This window comes from Triticum dicoccoides, chromosome 7A (genome assembly GCF_002162155.2).
Source record: "Triticum dicoccoides isolate Atlit2015 ecotype Zavitan chromosome 7A, WEW_v2.0, whole genome shotgun sequence".
Taxonomy (NCBI): domain Eukaryota; kingdom Viridiplantae; phylum Streptophyta; class Magnoliopsida; order Poales; family Poaceae; genus Triticum; species Triticum dicoccoides.
Window position 1 is genome coordinate 245,230,830 of NC_041392.1, and position 21,088 is coordinate 245,251,917.

At 51.9% G+C, this 21,088-nt stretch overlaps 1 pseudogene; it reads left to right on the top strand.

Annotated features, from left to right (window-relative positions):
* Nucleotides 1–2,498: 2,498 nt before the first annotated feature.
* LOC119333430 lies at nucleotides 2,499–15,468 on the top strand (annotated as a pseudogene).
* Nucleotides 15,469–21,088: the final 5,620 nt, after the last annotated feature.

A 21,088-nucleotide genomic window follows, 5' to 3' on the forward strand; every position in this document is an offset into this window, starting at 1 on the left:
AAGTCAATCGCATGGTCGAATGATCGTTGAGGAGGTAAACCCCTTGGCTTATCAAACAGGGTCGAGAACTCCTTGCTTAGAGCCTCCACTACTGCCGGAACAACTCCTTGTTCCACATCGTCTTTGACAGCGCACAAGTGTATCAAGTGGAATACTGACTCCTGAACTTGCAACAGCTGCAGTTGGATGGAAGAGATATTTGGGCAGTCCTGAACAGAAGCTGACACCCCTTGCAATTGCACAAACTTTCCATGGTGCTTGAAAACCATATATTTGCTGCCCCAGTTCACTGTCATCAATCCCCTAGACTCCAACCGGTCCATTCCCAGAATCATATCATAACTCCCAAGTGGAAACAACTTCAAGGTGGATCGGAATTTGTGCCCTTGTATCTCGTACTCGCAGACTGGCACCTCTGTGTCACACACGGTTACTCCTCCGTCAGCCACCCTCACTCGAATTGGACGTGCCATAGGTTGCACGGATGGCCATTCTTTTGCAATGTCAGAGTTGATGAAACTGTGAGATGATCCTGAGTCCACTAGCATCAGTAGTGTTTTTCCCTTTGCCATACCAAGCATTCGGAATGCTTTTGGTGCCTCTGTCCCCGTAGTAGCAGCCGCTGACAGCAAGCAGAGATCCTCTTCGTCCGCAGACTCCGGTGATACTGCAGATTCAGGGGACGCTGGGACTGAAAGCAGTCCCATGAGCTCTTCCACCACGTGAAGCGGCACTGTTGCCGAACACACATGCCCTTGGCCCCATCGCTCCCCACAAGTGAAGCAAAGTCCTCGTGCTCGTCGATATGCCCGCAGCGACCCAAGCTTGTCATCCACCGACGGGCTGCCGATGGGAATCCGTGCACAGTCCGGACTGCGCCGGCCCTCTGGTGTCGTCGCACTTGGTGATGTAGGGGTGCCCTTGAGGCCACCGAAAGGAGGGGAGACCATCACTGGTAAAGGGGGCCGCAATGAGTATCGTCCCCCATGAGTCGACGCCGACGGCCCATGTGCCGACGGCTGAGCCTCCTGCTCTTGTTGGACCATATCCACCACCTCTTCCTGCAATTCAGCAAGAGCCACAGCAGTCTCCAAATCTTTTGGACGATGAAGCATAACGGCAATTTTGATTTCATGATGCAATCCATCTATGAACTGGGTGGTAAAAAACAGGGGATCCCAACTGCTATGATGCGCCAGTAAGCTATGCATAACAAGGTTGAACTGCTCAGCATACTCTAACATAGACCCAGACTGTTTAAGCTTTGAAAATTTTCTAAGCAACTGTTGAAATTATGTTCTCCCAAATTTTTCTAACACCGCAGCCACGAACTGTTCCCAATTCGGGCACTTAACATGCGCTTGGGACCATTCCAACCATAAGGTCGCGGCCCCCGTGAAATTAACCACAGCCGTATCCACCCACACAGCCGGATCGACCGCCCCAATCCGGAAACAAGCTTCACAACGAATTTTCCACCCCGTGGGATTTTCTCCATCGAACTCTGGGAATTCCACTCGGGAGACGCCCAGTCGACCATATGATGCTCCACTACCACCACTGGCATCCAAAGGATTGGGCAATGGAACCTTAGGGAACGGAGTGCGAAACGTACCATTGGCCAGGATCGGTGCTGGGAGGAGGCCCCCCCAAACGTCGAGGCCATGTAGGTGATGCTACGCGGTGGCTCACTGGCCCCTAGCCGTCGCCATCTGCGACGGGCTCGAAGGATGGCACGTTCGCCATCGTCGATGATGAAGGCCCTGTCGCCTTCCCCACTGCATTCACCGCACTTGCACCGAGCGCCATCTTCGTGAGCTGCGCTCGAATATCACTTAAATCGGCCTGGAGACGCCCGACCGCCTCGTCGATGCCGGGGCGCCACTCCGACAGGTCGTTGACCACGGGCTCGAGCGATTGGAGAACCGGCTCCATCTTGGACACCGTGGGCTCCATCTTGTCAAGAGACTGCTGGATCCCGAGGAGGGCCTTCGCGATGCTGCTTCTCTCCTAAGCCGCTTCCTCCATCTTCTTCTGCAGGTCTAGATCCGCCATGATATGCTGGAGACTGCGGGTCTTGGATTTCCCCAGATCTACTCAACTACTTGGCATGGGTGGTGGGATTTGTGGCTCTGAATACCAGATGTGACGGTACTAGATCTCTCTCTCAATATAGATGTATCAATATATTATAGATCCGGGATACAATTAGGGAATTTGGTAGCAGCAAGAAGGGGATCAAGGAATGAGAGCCGGGGGTGGGAGAGAAACATGCCACAGGCGGCCGGTTCAAGGGTTCAGTTCTTCCGTGCCCTCCTTTCCCTTCGCTCGCTGGTTATATAGCTAGGTCACTTGCTCCAAACTGGGCCAGCATATCTGTCATTGGGCTTCTTGGTGCGCTTGGGCCGTTCTTCGGCTGGGCCTTGGGTAGTTCTCGTGTCACTGACCGCGGTGATGATTGTTTCAAGAAGGCGAAGAGGGTCGGCAAAGGGATCCTGATGGACGCGCTGTGCCAATTCTACGAGGAGCACGACCCAGAGTTTGCGTCGGAGCTGCACCGCGGGATGATCGCGAAGGTCAATGAAGGACGCCCACCAGTTTACGATTAGTTATAGTTCTTTGGGAAGTAGTTTTCTCTTTTGCTCTCTCTAGTAGTTGTCGGTTATGAATTCATGATCGATCGCTCGATAGAGGAATTGATGAACATGATCATTAGGAGTAAGAACTCTGCAATTGACTAGATGTATCATGAATTCATGATCGCTGGAGAGAGGAATTGATGTATGTGTGTAGTCCATATATTATTAAATTCATGATTCTCGTTTTGCTTGACATCAAAAGGTGAAGAGAAAGCAGCTAGCAAAGTAAGTTTTTTTGTTCAGGTTCAATCATATGCAGGATTGCTCTATCGTCCATCGACCGAGTTCAGTTGTTACGCTGTAACTCCTAAAATTTGCCGCTCACTGCAATCTAAAGGCACTCCTTCCTCTCCCCTGATTCTGTTAATAATCGGGAAAAACATCATAGCGATAGAGACGCTCAGGTAACATGCACGACGTCAGCAGCCTTGCAGAGGATCTGCGGGACAGGAGGCCAGAGCACAAGATCCTCAAGTGACCATCATTTCTCTGGAAGTGCATCATATCAAGTTGTTCCTTACAAGAATGTCCAGGGAGAAAACAACTTACCTGTGCTGTCTAAAAAAAGAAAATTCATTACCAGTACATATTCTGTGCAATGTAGTATTTGCCAAAAATGGAGAGTTGTACCATCCAAACTGAAATATGAGCAAATCTGAGAGAATATTATACAAGTTCCTTTTTCTTGCAAATATGTCCATGGGTGGAAGCCACAAGTTACATGCCATGATCCAATTGATATATCTGAGGATAATGGCATGGCATGGGCAATTGATATCCCATGCATCCCTCAGACCCCTCTTGGGTGGGAAAGGAATATTACTCTAAGGAATGAACAGAGCACGAGATCCGCTGATGTGTGAGTATTACTTGTTTTGCACAACATCATAGTTAATTTGTTTCCCAGCTTTTTGTATTTATTTCTGAGCAAATGATGTTGCGGTTGTTTTCTAACGTCCCTGGGTCGTAACTTTGAGAGCTCAGAATGCTCATTTATGGGTTAGGAACTTAATGTTGTTCATATTTGATCAATGTTTAACCATTCATTCCTGTGGTTACACACCTTACACACCTATATAAAAGGATGTGCTTGCCTTTCCGTGTATGTATGTATTGTATGACTATTTCGTGACACTTATACGTCCTTTCAGGTACTATATCTCTCCCGCAGGCATAAAAATAAGATCCAAGAAAGAGGTCGGGAGGTAAGCTAACTTTTGTTTGGTCAACTTCTCTTCAATATCGTTACTTTCTTAAGCATATTATAATGCTCATATGCAGTTTTTCATTCATCTAGCATGTTGATAACCGCATCTGACTGGTATCCACTATTATTGTCATAATTGTTACAAAGTGTTATTATTGTACTTTCACTACCTCAATGGCTCAATGATCACACAACCAGCATTCATCCTTAGCTTTGTTGGGGCTTATTTTCAGAAATCCCGCCTGTTCTTGCAATTTGAACGTTGGAAACAGCACATAATACATGTGTATACTATGTGAAGTTGTGAACTTCTCCATGTGCTTCACTCTGTCTAGATGCTTATCTTATTCTTCATATGTTATACTCCCTCTGTTCTGATTTACTCGTCGTGGTTTCAGTTCAAATTTGGACTAAAACCACGACGAGTAAATTGGAACGGAGGGAGTACTTTGATAGGTATCTTGAAGACAACCCAGACTATGCTGCCAATTTACATTTATCTCAGTTTTAGTTCAAGGTACCTAAACCTCCAAATTGCCCTCGTCAGTCAGAGCTTATTGAACCAACTGAAGGTATTTATGCACAATAACACGGTTACTTTATCTGGCATGCTAAATGAATTGCTGGTTGGACAAGCCTCTTTCTTCTGTTCGAACAATAGCCACTATTGTTTGAAATTTGTACCGGTGATAAAATGGTTTTCAGATTGCCTTGTCAACTGATAATGCGTTACAAGTTTGTGTACTTCAATATTCTGGTACTTAATGGAACTATTTAAGTGGTAGGACAAGTGGTGAGCTGGGGTGTACAGGATAGTAGGGCATTCGTGTAAGCGAAGTTTCACACATGCCACTCATATTTTAAATGATCATAACAGGTTGAGATGTCATAAATTGGATTTTACTTATTGTTTTTAAATTTCTGTAAATTTGATGGCAAACATGATAACATAACGTGTGAAATGAAGAGGAAATAGATTGGACCGGCGCACCCAACATGGTGGCCTAGGGATGTATTTATATGGATGCAACTAGGGAACATATTACAGGTAGTTATAGGAGATAAGTACAGATATTAACAGACTCCTATATCCTAACAATATACATTTTAACATCCCTGCTCAATCTGAACTTCCTTCGTGAAGATTCAGATTGTATCTATTTGAGACAAACGATGCCTCAGCTAGTGGTTTGGTGAAGATGTCAGCAACCTGTTCCTTGGAAGAGATGAACCTAACATCCAATGCTTTGGTTGTGACTCTCTCACGAACAAAGTGAAAATCCACCTCGATATGCTTGGTCCTGGCATGAAACACTAGATTTGCAGACAAATAAGTGGCGCCTAGGTTATCACACCACAATATTGGAGGTCATGGCATAAACACTCCAAGCTCTCCAAGAACTGACTGTATCCAGATGATCTCAGCTGTGCCGTTGGCAAGTGCCTTGTACTCATACTCCGTGCTAGACCGTGAGACTGTGGCCTGCTTTCGTGAGCTCCAAGAGACAAGGTTGGGACCAAGAAAGACAGCAAACCCTCCTATAGACCTGCGATCATCACTGCATCCAGCCCAGTCCGCGTTAGAGAAGCAACTCAACACCGTTGAAGGTGACTTGCGGATGGACAGACTCATACCACGAGTGTACTTGAGGTACCTCAAGATCCTTTTAGCTGCTGAAAAGTGTACAGTCATTGGTGCATGAAGGAACTGACAAACATGATTCACAGCAAAGGAAATATCCGGCCTGGTCAACGTCAAGTACTGAAGTGCTCCAACCAAACTACAGTATGTAGTACAGTCATCCTGAGAGAGAGAGAGGTGCCCCACTATCTTTGTTGATCTTCTCACTTGAGGACATGGGAGTGGTGGAAACTTCGCAATTTTCCATATTAGCGCGATGGAGAATGTCACCAATGTACTTCTATTGAGAGAGCACAATCCCCCGTGGTGACGACTTCACCTCAACTCCACGGAAAAAATGCAAGGGACCAAGATCCTTGAGCGCAAACGTGGCATGTAGATCAGCAAGTAGCTTAGTCGTTGCAGTAGGTGATGAGCTGGCCACAATGATGTCATCCACATAGATGAGCATAAACATGGTGACACTGCCATGATGAAAAATGAACAAAGATGTGTCTGCTTTAGAGGCCACAAAACCAAGTTGAAGTAGACGAGAGCTTAACCAGGAGTACCAGGCTCGGGGGGGCTGTTTAAGTCCATAGATAGCTTTACACAACTTGCACAGAGACCGAGGGGCAACAGGATCCACAAACCCAAGAGGTTGGCGCATATACACCTGTTCTTGAAGAACTCCATGAAGAAAGGCATTTTGAACATCCAACTGGCGAAGACACCAACCTCGAGAGACAGCAATGGAAAGAACTAGACGAACAGTAACCGGTTTAACAACTGGACTGAACATGTCATCATAATCGAGACCATAGCATTGCTTGAACCCTTTGGTGACAAGACAAGCCTTGGGACAATCAACAGTGCCATCAGCCTTGTACTTTACTTTGAAAACCCATTTGTAGTCGATTACGTTGGCATGAGGTGGTGGGGGAACTAGGGTCCACGTACCATTGTGACGAAGAGCATCAATCTCAAACTGCATAGCAGCATGCCAAGCAGGAGATGCCAAGGCCTCACGGTGATCACGGGGTTCCCTGGAGACCAGGAATGCATGGCGGGACAGATCATAGTTGGCAGTACCATCCGTACGATGAGCAAGTTTGCGAGTATGATCACGTGTGCGCATGACCATTGCATGGGCAGGAGGTGCCAGAGCAGAGGATCCGGGAGCAGCAACTGAGGAGGGAATCGGATCCTCCTGGGATCCCGTGTTGCCAGCGGACGCAGCAGGAGAATCTGGCGGCGATCCCGAGGAGGGAACAGGCGACGCAGGCGCGTCTGTCGCGGGACCGGGCCGGCCCACCAACTGGCTGCCAGGCACGTGGGCAGCAGCCTGTGGCGGGTCGGGCGCGGAGGGAGCCGGGCCAGTGGCGGGCCCCGCCATTGAGGGGGACAGGGCGTGCAGGGTGGCGACCGGGCCATCAAAGGCCGCCACGTGGGCCAAAGGATGGGGCGCCTCCCCACGGTCGCCTGGCGCGTCGATGTCGCCGTCTGGCGCGGCTGTGCGATTCGAGGCCAGATCAGCTCCGGATCCTGTGCCCGGATCTGCCTGAGACGCGGGAGCGCCTGGCACACCGGGGATCTTTTGCGCCGAAGGAGAGCCTGCATCCAGGTTAGAAGACAGAGTAGATATACCATAGTTCATGTGGTCGTGTGGGAATAAAAGGATGGTTTGCTCGGCAACGCGAGGTGGTATGGGAGAGGCGGACGGGTTGGCAAAAGGAAAAACTTTTTCATCAAACGTGACATCTCTAGAGATATAAACACGAGCCGTGGGTAGATAAAGACATTTATACCCTTTGTGGCGAATGTTGTAGCCAACGAACACACATTGTTGGGATCGAAAGGCGAGTTTGTGTGTGTTGTAGGGACGCATATTGGGCCAGCAAGCGCAACCAAACGTACAAAGCGACATGTAGTCTGGTTTGCTGGTGAACAATTTTTGCATTGGACTAAGGTTGCCAATGACACGACTAGGTAGACGATTAATAAGATAGCATGCCGAGAGATAGGCCTCATCCCGAAACCGTAGTGGCATAGACGCATGTGATAGTAAATAGAGCCCCATGTCAACAATGTGACGGTGCTTCCTTTCAGTAGAACCATTTTGTGTTATCTCTGAGCTCGAAGCTCTGTCAATGGCGAAGACACACACACACACACACAAGACTGAACTTTTTGTCGTAGCGCAATCGCCTGCTGCTTTTCTGCTTCTCTCTTCTTATTCACTTGATGAACAGGAAAAATGGATCAAGAACATCCCCCGCTACTGGATCGTGCCATCCCACGATCATGGGCGTGCTCATGCTGCGAGCTAAGGGCTTCGGGATCGCACATGCCGCGTCCTCAGGCACTGTCTAACTGAAACGAGAAAAAAGGCTAACTGACGAAAGTGAAAAACTAACACTACAGCCGCAGTTCTAACTGAAGTTCAGAATGACTCAGCCCTAGTGATCTGTCACGCTAGATTATTTGCTAACAATCTCCCCCTAACCTAGTCATGACAGAGAGCTTAAACCTCAACCATGCTGATGCGCGCGCGCAGCTCCAAAAACCGCGTGCGCCCAAGTGACTTCATGAAAATGTTAGCGAGCTGATCGCCGGTGGCGATGTGCTCGACCCTGATCTTCTCCTCCTCCACGCACCTTTGAATGAAGTGGTATCGAACGTCAATGTGCTTGCTTCGGTCGTGGAAGACGGGATTCTTTCACAACTGGATCGCCGACCTGTTGTCGACGAAGACTGTGACGGCGCCGGCCTTCTCCTTCAACAAGTCACCCAAGAGCCTGCTCAGCCAGATGCCCTGGCACGGCGCGGTTGTTGCGGCCACGTACTCGGCTTCGCACGAAGACAACGCAACGATCTTCTATTTCTGCGACTGCCAAGTGATCGGTGCTCCTCCAAAGAAGAAAATGTTGTCAGACGTGCTCTTGCGATCATCAATGTTGCCGGCCATGTCCGAGTCGTTGTATCCAATAAGCCCCACATTGCTGCCCTTGATATACTTGCACCCGTACCTACATGTGCCAGCAATGTAGCGAAGAAGATGCTTGACGACGGCCAGATGCGCCGTGGTCGGCGCCTCCATGAACCGGCTCAGGTAACCCACCGCGAAGGTGATGTCTGGCCGCATGTGGGTGAGGTAGCGGAGCCCTCCGATGATGATGCGGTAGTTCGTGGCATTCACACGCGGTTCTGGTCCCTCCTTGCTCAACTTGAGACACGGCTCCATGGGCACGTGCGTTGGGTTGCAGTCCGCCATGCCCGCCCTCTCCAAGAGCTCGCTGGCATACGCCGTCTGCATCAGAGTGATCTCCCCGGCCCCCTGCTTCACCTCTATGCCCAGGTAGAAGCTGAGTAAACCGAGGTCACTCATACAGAAACTGCCCATCATCTCCGCCTTGAAAGCGTGGATCGCCTCGGCGTCGGCTCCGGTGACGACGAGGTCGTCGACGTACACGCCAACCAGGAGCCGTGCTTGTCCTTCGCTTCGCATGTACATGGCATGCTCTGACGGGCAACTCGCGAACCCAAGCTGTCGCATCGTGCGATCGAGCTTGGCGTTCCAAGCCCGCGGTGCCTGTCGCAGCCTGTAGAGCGCCTTGTGGAGGCAATAAACCTTGTGCTCTTCACCTTTCCGCGCGAAGCCAGGGGGTTGCTTGACGTAGACCTCCTCCTTGAGCTTGCCGTTGAGGAAGGCCGACTTGACGTCCAGATGATGCAGCTCCCAGCCACGCTGAGCCACCATGCCGACCATGACGTGCACTGAGTCCAGCCTTGCCACGGGCCCGAACGCGTCGTCATAGTCCACGCCCTCCTTCTGCACAAAGCCCCTTGCCACGAGCCTCACCTTGTGTTTGACGACGACACCTGCGGCATCCTCCTTCAGCTTAAACACCCATTTGAGGCCAATGGTCGTGTGACCTGCAGGCACATCAGTGAGCGTCCAGGTGTCGTTCTCCTCAATAGATGCCAGCTCCTCCAGCATCGCGCTACGCCAGCTCTCATGGGGCGCAGCTTCTGCAAATGTGACTGGCTCCTCTTCAGCTAGCAGTAGGCGTTCCTCGGGTGCAGACGACTTGGTCGCGCCACCGTACACGTCTGCGAGGTGGCGGAAGCGATGCCCCGCGAACGGATCATCGTTGGCGTCGTACGAGTCGTGCTGTGTCGCGGGTGGTGTGACGAACTCGATCGCCCCTGGAGCCTCGTCCGGAGGCGTCCCGCCGCCAGAGCCGTCCGAACAAGCTGTAGACTCGCCGGTCCACGGTGTTGATGGAGAACGAGACATGGCCGCGCTCTGGGGCGTGGCGGGGGCAGCATCCACGGTCCCGCTGTTGGGCGTGGCTGGTGAGTCCACCACGGTGTCGTGGCCTCCTCTCGGTCCCCACTCGGATCGCCTTCCGCGGTGTGCACGCTCCGCCCTCCAGTGGTTAACGGGAGCTCGTGGTGGATGATGAGCGGCTCCGCCGTGTGCTCGCCCGCGGCGCCCCAGTCCCAGCTTGCGCCCTCGTCGAACACCACGCCGCGCGATGCGTACACGCGCTTGGTCAGTGGATCGTACACTTTGTATGCCTTCGAGCCCGTCTCATAGCCGATGAAGACCATCTTGGTGCTGCGATCGTCGAGCTTCTTCAGCCCTGGTCGCGTGTTCTTGATGTAGGCGATGCAGCCGAAGACGCTCAGGAATTGCACGGCAGGTTTCTTGCCGTACCATGCCTCGTATGGGGTTTTGCCATCAACGCTGCGGGTGTAAGATCTGTTAAGAATGAACACCGCAGTCGCCACGGCCTCCCCCCAAAAACAGCTCGGCATGTTCTTCGCCTTGAGCATGCTCCTCGCCATGCCGACGACGGTCTGGTTACGCCGTTCCACCACACCGTTCTGCTGCGGTGAGTAGGGCGCCGTCAGATGCCTCTGCACGCCCTGATCTGCAAAGTACTCACCGAGCGCGCTGGAGGTGAACTCGCTGCCCCGGTCCGTCCGAAACGCGCGTAGTCGTGCACCTTGCTCTGCCTCCGCTGCAGCGACGAAGTGCTTGATGCTGGCCCCAGCAGCATCCTTCGCCGGCAGCAGCATAGCCCACATATAGCGGCTGTGATCATCGACGACGAGCATGAAGTAGCGCTTCCCGTCGGGAGTGGCCGGTGCGATGGGTCCACATAGATCGGCGTGAACCAGCTCGAGCAGCCCTGCCGCCTGGTAACATGCCTGAGAGGGAAATAGAGCACGTCGTTGCTTCCCCACTAAGCATGCATCGCAGATCTGCTCGACATGGTCCACCAACGGCATCCCGTGCACCATGTCAGCGCGCCCCATGCGCCGGAGTGCATCGAAGTGCAGGTGGCCGAACCTAGCATGCCACTTCCATGCCTTGTCGCCGCCGTGTGCTGCCAGGCAAACAGGGTGTGCAAGATCCAGGCGCACAACATACAGGCGCCTGCCATTCCGGCGTACCTGGGCCAGTTTGTTCTGGCGGCGATCATACGACGTCAGGACGCCGCCGTGGATCTTGGTGGTACAGCCATGCTCATCTAGTTGTCCGAGACTGATGATGCTCGTCTTGAGGCACGGGATGAAGTAGACGTCGGTGAGGGCGCGGTGGTCGCCGCTGCGCACGGTGAACGTGACCGTGCCGCGGCCACGGATAGCCACGCTGGAACCGTCCCCAAACCTGACGCTCCTAGTGACGCCCTCGTCCAGCTCCGCGAACGCCGACCGATCGCCGGTCATGTGATTGGACGCGCCGATGTCCAAGAACCAACGACCATCGCACGGTGCCTCCTCAGCGCCCAGGTTCACCTCTGCACGCTCCTCGTTGAGCATGACGTGCTCCCCCGTGCCTGTGTCGGGGTCGCGGCGATCATTGCCATCAGGAGCGTCGGGTCGTCGTCGTGCCCGTCCGCGGCATGCCCACCTTGTTCGGCAAGGTTTGCCTCCCCGCGCTCCTCGCGGAGGCGCGTCCTGCACTCACGCGCCCAGTGCCCGTACTTCTTGTAGTGACGGCACTGGTCCGTGGGTTTTGCGCGACTGCCGAGCCGCGCCCACCGCCGCCTCCGCGGCGTCCACCGCCGCGACCTGAGCCGGATCTGCTGCCTCCGGACCCATCGATCTCACTGCACTGCATGTGCGCGAGCCACTCCTCGGCCGTGAACATGAGGCGCCCCACGCCTGGGTCCCCCTGGTCGAGATCGTACCTCTCCTCGGCGTCTCTCAGCCGTCCGGTGAGCTCCTCCACGGGGAGAGTATCCAGACCAGCAAGCGTCTCGATTGACAAAGTGATTTGTGAATACCTCTTCGGGACGACGGAGAGGAACTTGCGGACGACGCGTTTCTCCAGAACGGTCTCCCCGAGCTGCGCCATCTGGGCCACCATGTTCGTGATCCTCATGGCGAAGTCGTCGATCGTCTCGCCGTAGGCGAAACGGATGTCGTTGTACTGCTTGGTGAGGGTTGCGAGCTTGGCCTCGCGGACGCAAGCCACACCGAGACGCATGGTCTTGACGGACTCCCACGCCTCCTTCGCCGTGGCCTTGCCGGCGAGAGTAGGCCCCATCTCCGGTGGCACTCCACGCAGGATGGCCTCGAGCGCGAGCCGATCGTCGCTGCGCTCCGCCGTGCCCGTCACCACGACGTCCCAGAGGTGACGCCCCTCCATCATCAGCTGCATGAGGACATCCCATTCGGTGTAGTTGGTCCTCGTCAGCTGCGGCCACACCGCGCCGCCGGTGTCGCGCACCACCCGCGCCATGGATCTCTCTGCCACGACTAGCTCTGAGCCATCGGAGACCTTTGCACGCGGCGTCGGTGGCGACTTGCTGCCGGAATCGTCCCCGGCCAGGCCCTAGACGGAAGAACGGCTCTGATACCAATTGTTATCTCTGAGCTCAAAGCTCTATCAATGGCAAAGACACACACACACACACAAGACTGAACTTTTTGTCGCAGCGCAATCGCCTGCTGCTTTTCTGCTTCTCTCTTCTTATTCACTTGATGAACGGGAAAAACAGATCAAGAATAGCCCCCAATACTGGATCGTGCCATCCCACGATCATGGGAATGCTCATGCCGCGAGCTAAGGGCCTCGGGATCGCACATGCCGCATCCTCAGGCACTGTCTAACTGAAACGAGAAAAACGCTAACTGACGAAACTGAAAAACTAACACTACAGCCGCAGTTCTAACTCAACTTCAGAACGACTCGGCCCTAGTGATCTGTCAAGCTAGATTATTTTCTAACATTTTGCTGGTGTGTGTGTGGACAAGATACATGATGCATAATGCCAAGTTGACGAAAAAATGTGTTGCTAAGCTTCTCGTACTCCCCACCCCAGTCGGATTGAACACATAAAATCTTGTGAGATAAAAGGCATTCAACATGAGCAAGGAAGTCACGAAAAACATCAAACACATCACATTTTCTCTTGAGAAGATAAATCCACACAAATTTACTATAATCATTGATAAATGAGACATAGTACTGGAACCCACCAGATGATGTTTTGGCAGGTCCCCACAGATCCGAAAAAATAAGTTCTAATGGGAAGGAAGAAACACTCGAGGATCTAGGAAAAGGAAGCTGGTGTGCTTTGCCTTGTTGACATGCATTACACACATGGGTCATAGACCGACTAGAAGAAGCTATTTTATTGGATGATAAAATGTGCTGAACGACTTGAGTGGAAGGGTGGCCAAGCCTTGTGTGCCAATCTTCTGCTGACAACCTAACCGAAGATAGAGCATGATGATATGATGACCAAATGGGGTAAAGCCCATTTCACATCTGCCTTGAAGTAGAACCTTCTTGGTGATCAAATCCTTCATAAGAAAATGAGTAGGATAATACTTTAGATAAGCATGATTATCAACAGCAAGGCGATTGACAGAGAGAAGGTTTTTGTCAGTGTTAGGAACATGCAAGATATTGCGAAGTTGAAGATTAGCAGAAGGGGTAGGAAGAATTGCATGACCATGGTGAGCTATGTGCAAACCTGATCCGTCAGCTATGTGGATGCGGTCTCTGCCTGGATAGTTCTCCCGGATCGTGAGGCGATCCAGATCGACGGTGATGTGGTCCGTGGCCCCGGTGTCACTGAACCAAGCTGGGTTACCTAGGATGGAGGGAGGAGATGCAGCAGCAAGGCCAACCATCTTGGACTGTTGCGGTTGGAACGCATGGTTGTAGCGCTGACCGCACTCCTAGGCGTAGTGCCCAGGGTCGTGGCAGAGCTGACACTGAACACGGTTACCGTAGTCACCGCGATCACCGCCGCGATTGCCGCCATAGTCGCCTTGTTGGCGCGAGCCGCTGCCACCACGGTTCCCGCGCTCACCGCCGCGAGAATTGTTGTTGTAGCCATCGCGATCTCCGGAGTTGCCGCGGCTCTTGCCACGGTAGTTTCTCTTGCCCCGATTGGTGTTGCCGTTGGGGTCCCGGGCGACGTAGTTGACGGAGGAGCCGCCATGCTGGAGATGAAGACATGCCACGTTGTACTCGTGACGCTGTTCGAAGGAGATCGCATGGGAGTAGAACTCACCAAGCGTCATGCCCTCGGGACGAGTAGTATACGCCGTGATGAGAGGCTCGTAGTCGCTGTCGAGGCCGGTGATGACAGCGGTGATGATGTCTTCTTCACGCATGGGCGGCCAACAGCGGCGAGCTGGTCGGCATTGGAGCCGATCTTGGCGAAGTAATCTGCCATGGAGAGGGTTCCCTTCCTGAAGACGGCCATGTCCAGTTTGATCTGAACGATGCTAGCGCGGCAGTGGGTGGTGTACATCTCCTCGACATGAGCCCAGATGGCACGAGAAGTTTCCAGCCGATGCACCTGCTGCAATACCTCGTCAGAGAGAGAGAGAGAGAGATAGAGGCAAGGAGATAGCCGAGGACGATTTGGTCCTAGCGGAACCAGGTGGCATACTTCGGGTTAGGCGCACAAACCCCCTTGTCATCGGGGTCGAGAAGCTTGGCAGGAGCCGGAAGATAGCCATCGACGTAGCCCGTGGCACCGGCTATGCGCAGAGGGGGAAGAACTTGAGCCTTCTAAAGGAGGAAATTGGAGGTGGTAAGTTTGGCGGTGATCAGGCTGGCGGAGGGAGGGGGAACGGCAGAAGCCGGCGGCCCATTGAAGGCGGCGGGCAGGGAGAGCGTGGTTACGGTAGAGGAGGAGGAAGCGGAAGCCGTAGGGGAGCCCATCGTGCGATCAAGCGGGCAGGCCTGATACCATGTGAAATAGAGAGGAAATAGATTGGATCGGCGCACCCAACATGGTGGCCTAGGGATGTATTTATATGGATGCAACTAGGGCACAGATTACAGGTAGTTACAGGAGATAAGTACAGATATTAACAGACTCCTATATCCTAACAATATACAGTTTAACATAACATAGACCATTGCACGCACTAGTGGCTGATGGATTATATCCCCTTTACATGAATATAAACTATATGAGAGTTATGTTAATCCATGCTGCCTATATATAGCTGCATAACACAGACAGCCAGGTGGGTGACTTCTAGTACCCGTGTTGATTATAGCACCACTCCTAGATTAAGTTCTTGCAACTAGCAAGCAATTTAGGGATCTTGTAGTAGTTGTTGGAAATTTAGAATCACTATGTGGGGTTCATTGGTGGTTGGTGATGTCTGTTGTTTCCATCTATTAGTATACTTTCATACAATGACCCTTGCACAACAGACGACGTCTTGATGTGATTAGCTTGCTTGTCTTCTCTTCTAGCTCAAGTGATAAATGGCGTTCCTAGGTTCAATGCCACCCTGTGCAACCATCTGATAATTTGATACACATGATTTGTTATTTATCTGATGGCATGCTCTTATTTTCAGTGCCACCTCCGGTTCACGAGGATCTCGTGCACAATTACATGCCGGTCCCTCATGGAGAAGCCAATCCAGTAACTCACATACCAGTGACTCTAGCTCTACAAGTACCAGTGATGCTCTCCAAAAAGAGAAAACTAAACCAGTGATGCTCTCCAGAAAGAAAGGAAAATGCTCTATAAGTGATGTTCAAACGTCAGACTTGAAATGTGTTATTTTGCTGTATCATCTTACTGTATGTATTCTACCTTAGCTAAGGTCACTCCCTTTATGCCATAGTTTGCTCCAGCTTGGCTGGAACTGAGAAAGTTATTGGGACATCGACATCAGCAGATGAACATTGTTGCAGAAAGTTATTGAAACTGCCACATTGCTTTTCCCTCACTATGTTCGTGTGCTGTGAGAGTATCTCCAGCCGTTGGCCCCCCAGGGGGCGCCTAAAATCGCCCCCTGGGGGTGAGCCGGCGCAAAGCATCGGCCTGGGGCCGAGTTGGTCCCTAGCCGCCGGCCCCAGGGCCGTCCCCAGGCGCGTTCAAAAAAATAAAAAAATATAGCAAAGTTCAAAGTTCGGCGAAGTTCGGCATATATTACATTTAAAAAGCGGGTTTTTATTACATGATATATATAATTAAAAAAAGAACTGGCTAAAAGCGGAGTAGTAGTCGTCGTCGTCCGGCTTCTCCTCCTTGACGCGGCCGTCCCTGGTGGACCCCTGACCGGCGTCGCCTATGCGGGCTGGTGGCGGCGGCGCGGCGTCATCGTCGCTGTCGTCGATGATGACGATTCCTCCTTCGCCACGGCCTCGGCGGCGCTGCGCGAATCACCGCAGGGCGGCGCACTGGCGCTCCCTCGCCATCTTTAGGGAGTCTCCGCGCACCCATTCTAGGGCCGCGTCGTCGTCGAGCTCGACGTCGCCGCCGTGCTCCGTCTTCACCACGGGGAGGGCCGGCTCCGTCTTCACCGACGCCAGGCCCGGCTCCATCTTGGGCTTGACGAAGCGCGAAGGAGCCGACGAGGGGGCGCGCCGGCCGCTCTCATTGATGACGATGCCGGCGCTGCGAGTGCGCCGGCCGAGCGGCGTCTCCGCCACGGGCTCGGCCTTGACACCGAGCAGCGCCGGAGCGCCGGACGAGTGTGAGGAAGAGCGGGAGGAGGAAGAAGAGGAGGCACCAAACCTCCTGGGCAACCATTGCCCGTCGCGTCGGCGGTGAGCCGTGGCCGTGGTGGCCGCCCTCGCCGGGGGGTATGCCAACGGCGGGTGATTGCCGCCCTCGAGGTACGTCAGAACGCCCTCGAGGGTGCGGCCGGGGACACCCCACCACAGGTGGCGTCCCTCGCTGTTCTTCGGTCCGCCCACCACCGGCGCGCCATTGGTGGACGCCATCCTCTGCTGATGCCGGCGTTGGAAGTACGCCGTCCACGCCGCTATGTTGTCGGCGGCGTACTCGGGGAGGGCGAGCTGGGCGTCGATGAGGGAGGCGCGCACGACGTCGACCTCGTCGGCGAAGTAGCCCGGTTTCGCCACGGCATCGGGCAACGGGGGAATGGGCACTCCCCCGTTGCTGAGTCTCCACCCCGTTGGCCCGGCGCGCATGTCCGGCGGCGCCGGGATGTTCGCCTGGAACAGGAGCCAAGACTCCTGTTCGCGGAGCGAGCAGCGGCCGAAGCCGTTCGCCGCGGCCTCATCTCCGGGGAATCGCTCGGCCATCGGGAGAGGGAGGGAGGGGGAGGAAGGGCTCGGCGGCGGTGCTCGGGAGAGGGAGGGCTCGGCGGCGGTGCTCGGGAGAGGTAGACGGAGGGCTAGGGCTGGTGTGGCTGGTGTGGCCAGAGGCAAGGGAGGCCACCGTCTTATATAGCGGCGCCGCCCCGTGTGTACGCGTGCGAGAGAGGGAAGGCGTCGGCGCGCCGCCCGTGAGGAATCAATGGTAAGGCTGACCGTCGGCAGCCTTTGCCATTGATTCCCCGCGGGAAACCGAGGCGTTCGAGGACGAAGACGCGTGGTGTCGCTGACGCGGCGGGCCCGCGGCTCTTTCGCGCCAAAACCGCTCGCCCCGACGCCCCCGAGCGCCCCCCCCCCCAGCGCCCCGGGTTCGGCCTGGGTCCGCCAGCGCTAAATTCGGCCTAGGACGGCGTAAATCGGGCTGCTGGGAGCGCGACTGGGCCGATTTTTCTGCGCCGGCGCGAAAAAAACGCCTGGGGAGGCCTTTCTGGGGGCGCGGCTGGAGATGCTCTGAATGCCTATAACTTTAAGTTTATGCGTGTTGCACATCATAATCTCCTATATAAGGTACAGTCGTTTTTATTGACATCAATGGGTATTGGGACAGAGCTTAGATAACAGAAGTTTCTGCCACCCCCATTCTATGACCAAAGATCACATTATATACATCTGTCTATTTTACCTTTATGCGACGAATTGCATGAATGCGCAAGCCCATAGCATTTTAGACCTTTTTAAGTTCAAACATACAAATGACAAAAGCCATTAAACTATGCATCATATTGATCTGCATCTCAAAAGAAAAACAAACAAGGCGTGATAGAACTAGAAAAATAGAAATGCATTCCAAGGAAAGAGTGAGCCCCATTCTATGATCAAAGAGTTACAAACTGGCATGACAAAATTTCATCTGGGCTGCCACCTTTATTAGCCTGACATGACAAAATGTCACACAGCGACCTCTGGTTAAGGGCCTCTTTGGGTGGCAAGTCTTAGAAGATGCAGGAACAAAAAAATCTTTATGAGGTCAACTAGCCCTTGTACCAATTATTTCTAATGGCTGAAGTTCTCGAAAACTTATTGAAAATCCTACGGATCATTTGCTCATTATATATACTTTCTCTTGACATAATGACGGGAGCCTTCTAGGGGTTTAGTGATTTTCACAAAACAAAACCCAGATAATGATCGCATTGTCCCTACGGTTCAAAACTCGCTTTCTCTTTGCATTTTGATCTCAAGAATAAAACCCCAAAATAAGAAAACTTGCTTTGCTAGCTGCTTTCTCTTCACCTTCTGATCTCAAGAAATATGAGAATCATGAATTTAGTAATATATGGACTACACACATACATCAATTCCTTTCTCCAACGATCATTAATTCATGATCGATCTAGTCAATTGCAGAGTTCTTACTGTGAACAATTATGAACTCGTGAACTTTTCTTTAGCATTCCCGAGTATTTTTTTCATAATTGTGAAGAATTTTTAATTTAGGAACATTTTAAATTCATGAATGCATTTTAAAATTTGTAAGCTTTTTTTGAAAAAATTCACAAAAATCTAAAATTCCAAAAAATTGAATTTGTATAAAAAGTGTTTTAGTACAATATCAGCTCCCATAGTGTAATGCAGGAGCCAAGATCCGACTAGACCCTCACAGATGGGGTCCACTTTAAGGAAAAACATTGGAGTTCTCGTAGGCCTCTATCCCTAGGGAGCTTAGTAATTGAAAGGACTAGAGCAATGTTAAGATGTGGACCACGGGAAAAATGTCTCTAGTCAGATCTTACTGAATGGAATAAAAAGAAAGCAACTTGTTAAGGTAAACATGGAAAAAATGTCCACAGTGGCATGCATCCGAGATAAAATCTTACATGTGGTATTTCATCCTCTCGTTTACTTACTTCGGTTGAAAAACATCATTAGAGAAACACGACGCTTAATTTTTTTAACATGTATATATAGTCTCCAAATTATGACCATTGACCATTATTTCTCTATGATAATATGTTGCTACCAAAACCAACTTGTATGAAATTATGAGATATTTTTCTTCAACAAATTATTTGTTTTACTTTCTTTTAGCAGCTCTTTCTAAACTTTTTTTTGCGTGTAGCTCTGTCCAAATATAGATGATTCCTAACTCATGCACCCACTTACAGCCGAATATTCTCTCTCAATTTTTTTTTACAGCCGAATAGATAGCTTCACTGGCCCAGTATTGCCGACCGCAGGCCTCAAACGACCTGCGAGGAGAAAATAAGGAACTCGCTTTGTTGGCTGGTTTGGAGAATCGCGAAAACACTGTATGCAACAGCCAATTTCGAGCTGAGTTCGGACATTCAGTGTCAAAAAAAATGCAAATTGGAGCTGAATTCAGATATGAAGTGACGCCAATATATAGCTTCAACATGCAATCTTGTGGTCGCGTTAATTTTCTTCCCCCATAATCCATGTCCAAACCAGAGAGAGAAAACTGCAACACCAATCTAGGGCAATGCCGCTGCCGCTGCCGTCGCGCACCGTCCTGCCATCATTCACCGTCGCCTCGAAAGTGGCACCCAAGAGAAGCAAAGTTGCGGCGATGACAGCGGCCAAGAGAACTAGTGGCGCGCCCCGCTCGCCGAAGAAGGTTCCTCGGGTGGATGCAGCGGCCAAGAAGTCGAACAGCGTGCCCCGCTTGCCTGCGAAGGCTCTTCAGAAGTCCACCGTGGATGCGGCGCGCCGGCAACTGCGATTCGCGTGCGGCGATGCTGTCGAGGTGCGCAACAGGTTATTCTCGAACGTCGTCTTCTCCGGCAACAGGCAGCTGGTGATCTACCTCCGCGCCAAGGTACTCTCCGCCTCGGTCGGCACCGAGTCCTACCTCGTCGAGTACCCCGCCATCAACAGCAAACCCAGCCGCGTCGCACGAGTGCCATCATGGGACGTCCGCGAGCCCCGTCATGCTCCACCGCAGGCGCACCCGGCCGCTGACGCTGCACAGCTAGCCAGTTCCAAGACCACCACCGCCGGAGCGGACTGGCCGCGACGATGATTGTTGCAAGAAGGCGAAGAGGGTCGGCAAAGGGATCTCGATGGACGCGCTGTGCCGATTCTACCAGGAGCACAACCCAAAGTTTGCGTCGGAGCTGCGCCGCGGGATGATCGCGAAGGTCGATGAAGGACGCCCACCAGTTTATGATTAGTTATAGTTCTTCGGGAAGTAGTTTTCTCTTTTGCTCTCTCTAGTAGTTGTCGGTTATGAATTCACGATCGATCGCTCGATAGAGGAGTTGATGGACATGATCATTAGCAGTAAGAACTCTGCAATTGACTAGATGTATCATGAATTCATGATCGCTGGAGAGAGGAATTGATGTATGTGTGTAGTCCATATATTATTAAATTCATGATTCCCGTTTTGCTTGAGATCAAAAGGTGAAGAGAAAGCAGCTAGCAAAGTGAGTTTTTTTTTGTTCAAGTTCAATCATATGCAGAATTGCTCTATCGTCCATCGACCGAGTTCAGCTGTTACGCTGTAACTCCTAAAATTTACCGTGCACTACAATCTAAAGGCACTCCTTCCTCTCCCCTGATTCTGTTAATAATCGGGAAAAACATCATATCGGTGATAGAGACGCTCAGATAAGACGCACGACGGCAGCGGCCCTGCAGAGGATCTGCAGGACAGGAGGCCGGAGCACAAGAAGTGACCATCATTTCTTTGAGGAATTATACGTTTCTGAAACCTTACCATTGTTGGATTGAGCCTTACAATTTTACGTTTCTTTGAGGAGACAAATACGTAACAGTTGGTTAGTTGGTTAGGAAGCCTTACAATTGTTGGATGTGCCGTATGAACTCTCTTCATTTTTTGCCATCGGGATTACTACTCCCTCCGTCTCATAATATAAAAGCGTTTTTTACATTACACTGGTGTTAAAAACGTTTTTATATTATAGGGCGGAGGGAGTAACTACTACGTACACAGATCAAACAACTGATGATACAGGTTTAATGAGGCCTTGTTTTGTAGCCGCGGGACACCTTGTTTTGCAGCTGCT